A 5,329-nucleotide genomic window follows, 5' to 3' on the forward strand; every position below is an offset into this window, starting at 1 on the left:
AAATGCCAACACATATTCAGCTGCTATGGAGAGTTATGCACAGTAATACTTAAAAGGCATTAAAAAAAAAGAAAGTCTGATTTTGTTTTATATCCTAAACAAAATGAACATATCTTTATATAAAATTGTCTGAAAAGAAACATAGCGCTCACACCTCTCGTAGTGTATTAAGTTTATTTAATATAAGTATAAATGTTGTAAGGCTGTCACGAGTGCTCGCAATAAACAGGACAGGACCGTGAAGCTGAGGTGGGGATGTTGGTAACCACCGACCTGCAACCGAGCAACCAAGTCTGGAGTGCAGAGTGAAGGTCGTGTAGCCAGGGCAGGGTAGGAGATGGTAGAGTGGTCGCGGTACTTGCCGTGGCCTAGGGTTGGAGAGATCGGATAGTCGTAGTGCAGAGCCGGGGTCCAGGAGTAGAGAAGGTAGAAGTCCAAATACGAGCCGAAGTCAGGGGTCAGAGAAGGCGGAGGTCCAGGTACAAGCCAAAGGCAAGGGTTAAACAAGGCAACATGATGCAGATATGGAGGATGTGAGAGACGTGTTACGAGAGATGGAAGCGGCGGGCATCGTGACCGAATCCTGTAGCCCCTACGCATCGCCGATTGTGGTGGTGCGGAAGAAGAATGGGTTGGTGCGTTTGTGTGTCAATTACCGGACCCTGAACAACCGTACCATACCTGATCACTATACCCTGCCACGAATTGAAGAAATTCTCAATGCGCTGTCGGGAAGTCAGTGGTTCAGTGTATTGGACTTGAGGTCTGGATACTACCAGGTGCCTATGAGTGCAGAAGACCAGGAGAAGACTGCTTTCGTATGCCCCCTTGGCTTCTACCAATTCACTTGCATGCCCCAAGGCATTTGTGGAGCTCCAGCAACTTTCCAGCGGTTCATTGAAAAGACAATCGGAGACATGAACCCCCGGGAATGTCTTGTTTATCTGGATGATATCATTGTCTTTGGCAAGACTTTGGAAGAACATGAGGCACGGCTAATGAAGGTGTTGGATCGACTGGGGCAAGAAGGTCTGAAGTTATCCTTGGATAAATGTCGATTCTGCCGTACCTCAGTGACCTATGTAGGACATATAGTATCCGCCGAGGGGATAGCCACGGATCCCGCCAAAATTGAATCGGTGATGGAATGGCCAAGACCCGGAAATGTCATGGAGCTACACTCATTCCTAGGATTCTGCGGATACTACCGCCGTTTTGTAGAAGGGTATTCCAGCAGAACCAAAGTTCTTAACAATCTTCTCAAGATATACCCAGAAGATACGGGGCGACCTGCCACCTCTGCGCAATTGCCGTTCGACGACAAGTGGACAGACACCTGTGAACAAGCATTCCTTGATCTGAAGAAATGTTTAACAGAAACACCCGTTCTCGCTTACGCTGATCCCGAACGACCCTAAGTCATTCATGTGGATGCAAGCCTCAACGGGCTAGGAGCAGTACTCCACCAGAAATATCCGACCGGTCTCCGACCAGTGACCTATGTCAGCCGCAGTTTAACCCCCAGCGAACAGAACTATCCCGTCCATAAGCTGGAATTCCTCGCCCTTAAGGGGGCAATTGTGGATAAACTCCACGACTACCTGTATGGGGTCACCTTTGAAGTGCGTACAGACAATAATCCGTTGACATACATAACGACGACCGCCAAACTGGACGCTACCGGCCATCAATAGCTGGCGGCCCTCTCAAACTACATGTTCACCTTGAAGTACAAGCCTGGGCCTCTAAACATCGGAGCTGATGCCCTATCCAGAAGACCAGGACTAGAGGCCACTCCGGATGATGACATTTGGGAAGAGATTCCTGGGCCAGGAATGCGAGCCATGTGCAACACAGCAGCTATTGTAGGGAATAAAGTAGCCTTCTCTGAATTACGTGTCGTGGATTCCTTGGGATGTCAATCCAAGGCTCTACCTGCTGCCTACTGTGACCCCGATGGGATGAACGTCACCCCTGATAAAATTATCTTGTGGAAAAATATGATACAGTATAAGGTAAAGGATCCTGTAGCGGGCCTTATCCGCCAGGTGGTGCAGAAAAACAAACTTGACATGCTGAAGCGTGCTTCCAGCGACCTTGTGGCGATACTCATGCGAGAAGCTGACAAATTCCAGCTGGACAACGGTCTACTCTACCGGGTGGTACAATACCATGACCATCCAGAGAGGAACCAATTGGTCCTACCCTGAAACTTACAATATCTGGTCCTGAAAGCCTTACACGATGAACATTGCCATCTGGGCGTAGACAAGACTTTTGGGTTGGTGTGAGATCGGTTCTTCTGGCCTCGGATGCGTGAATCAGTGGAGCGACACTGTCGTCGGTACTCCCGATGCATCCAATGCAAGACCCTCACTACCAGAGCCGCCACCATGGCTCATCTGAAAAGCTCGGGTCCCATGGACTTGGTGTATGGATTTTCTGTGTATTGAACCGGATACCAGAGGCATCGGTAATGTGTTGGTCTTCACGGATCATTATACTCGCTACGTTCAGGCTTTCCCCACCAAGGACCAGAAAGCCATCACAGTAGCTAAAGTATTATGGGAACGATACTTTATCCATTACGGACTGCCAAACCGTCTGCATTTGGACCAAGGTCGGGACTTCGAAAGTAATCTCATTAAGAAGCTGCTCAAACTACTGAATATTACTAAGTCTCAAACCACCCCATACCACCCAGAGGGAGACGCCTTACTGGAGAGATTCAACAGGACCCTCCTGGACATGCTCGGCACGTTGAAAGGATCTCAGAAGAGCGAATGGAGTAAGCATGTAGAATCTTTGGTGCATGCCTACAATTGCACCCGCCATGAGTCCACAGGGTTCACTCCTTATTTCTTGATGTTCGGGCGAGAAGCGAGACTTCCGGTGAATATATGTCTGAGGGTATCTACCGATGGGGTGCCCAACATGACGCACTTCAGATACGTCCAACGGCTACAAGACAGTCTGCAAAATGCTTACCAGTTAGCCGAGAAAGGTTCTGCCCATTTGAACGCTGATAATAAAAGACGTTATGATCATAAGGTCCGTCATCGGGAGATTCGTCCTGGCGATGCCGTTCTACTCCGCAATCTAGGAGTCCCCGGCAAACACAAATTGGCTGACCGCTGGTGTGACGGAGTCTATGAAGTCGAATCACAGATGCCGGGTCTCCCAGTCTATCGTATAAGAGACAGTGAGGGCAGGGTAAAAAGCTGGCACCGTAATCACCTCCTTCCTATTCCGCAACTGGAGGTAGGCAATCCAGGAATCCCGACTACACCATTGGATGGAGAGTCAGAACAAGTGGACGATAACGAGAGAACTAGTCCATCCCGAAGGGAGGGCCCCTCTCAAAGGGGACCTTAAGACTCTGCGTCACCTCCCGGAGGAGCTACGGGTAAAGGGCCACAACAAACAACCTCTAATAGGGGGATTCCAATGAGTCCTCCCCTGGACCCTAGAAGCCCATGCTTCATGCCTCAAAGAGACTTTTCAGAGACATTTATACCCTCAATGGGAGAGGCTGACGCTCAGGATTATGCGCATTACTCTCCAGAAGGAGTAGAGCCAGAGCTTCGCAGAAGTCAAAGAACGAGGTACCCTCCCAACCGGGTAGCCTACGATTCCTTTGGGGCACCCCACTATGAGGCTCAGCAGTGGTCTCGGGCCAAGATACATTCTGTTATTGTAATGTTCACTCAATTGTATAATCTCATGTAGAGCATTGCAAGGTGTTAAGTTATATACTTGTACCGCATTTTTTATTATATAATTCTTGTGTATATAGTTATAAGTTATGCTGTCCCAAGCGAGGCCGTTGGGACCTTACCAGGAGGAGTGTGTAGCCCCGGTATCCCTCAGGGGATTGTCACATGCTGCAGCTTAGCCAATAGGGCGGCTGCAATTAGATAGATAGGAGTATAGCAGCTTCAGAGGCTGCAGTTTACATGTTGCTAGGCAACCAGTGAAGCTGTGAGATGATGACAGTTTAGACAGTTTTGTAGAGTGACAGTTGAAGCTGGGAGCTGGGTAAGTGAGGGTGCAGGGGAGCAGTAGCCCCTTGCACTAGGCTAGTCACCCCCCATAGGCCCCAGATAACTATTATCCTTGCCCCAGCTTGTGGTTACTTCAGGGACAGGCCTTAAGTAAGGAGATCTGCCCCTTTAGCTGTTTGATAAGACCCAAGGAACCACTCATCGGCGCGCAGCCTGATCACTGGATCTGGGCTCAGACCTCCTCTAGATAGAGACTATCTTCACGGAGGATCCCGCCACGCAGTGACTGCGGCCTGCGGGCTGGAGACGGACCAGCCCCAAGGTATAGACGGTACGGTGTACAATGATATTATCCACGCCGGAATTCACCCCACGCGTAGGCGGATGGCACGTCGGATCAGGTGGATCCAATTCTGTTATCTTGCTGTACCCGGGTGCCGGAGCCCCGGACAGGTACCTATAGTAGTGCACTAACACTCCACGGGATAGCGCTATCTCCAACACATTGGGTGGGCTTGGACATAAGGGACACCAGGGAATTGGTACCCAGCACCCAGGTACTTTGGGGGACACCTATGTTGATGTGTGGGGTGGTGAACTTCTATACGTATGGTTATATGCATATTACTGTGTGGTACAAAGTACCAAGGTTATTAGTTATAGTAAAACGGTTGCTAGCATATACTGTGTGCGTGCATTATTATTATTATTGTTCCTGTAAGAGGACCATCCCACCCTGTTGGGAACCCTTACAGGTGGAGGCGCTGTATCCGAATAATCAGGTAACCCCAGGCTCCCAGCGGCGGAGGTTCAGGCCTTCTGTGAGCCTATCAGGTAACGCACCACACACGATAACACAAGTGTATTTCCACATATGGTCCCCATCTGCGATTGGGGGGGGGGGGGGAAACTGTGTTACATATGTCATTTGCATTAGTACTAACTTAAAAGAAACATTAATGAGTATTGGCCCTTTAACCCCAGTTTAGCAGGAGAGCTTTTAATAGTGTTATATTGTTTTGCCTGGGTCCTAGAACAAATATAGCCAATTTTATGTTGGGCATTGACGGATATAACACTGTCACCTGCAGCCTGCATAATGTTCCCTTCCCCTGAACGTTATCTAAGGGGTGCAGTGCTAGACAGGCTGGGTGGGGGGTAATGCCCGGGGATTGTATGCTTGTTTTCTAATAACCCGCCTCCCCGTGCTGTGATGGGCGGGCTGCAGTGACATGGTGCTAGTGAGGAGGAGCCGCACCGTGCTGTGATGGGCGGGCTGCAGTGACATGGTGCTAGTGAGGAGGAGCCGCACCGTGCTGTGATGG

This window comes from Ascaphus truei, chromosome 5 (genome assembly GCF_040206685.1).
Source record: "Ascaphus truei isolate aAscTru1 chromosome 5, aAscTru1.hap1, whole genome shotgun sequence".
NCBI classification, from domain to species: Eukaryota; Metazoa; Chordata; class Amphibia; order Anura; family Ascaphidae; genus Ascaphus; species Ascaphus truei.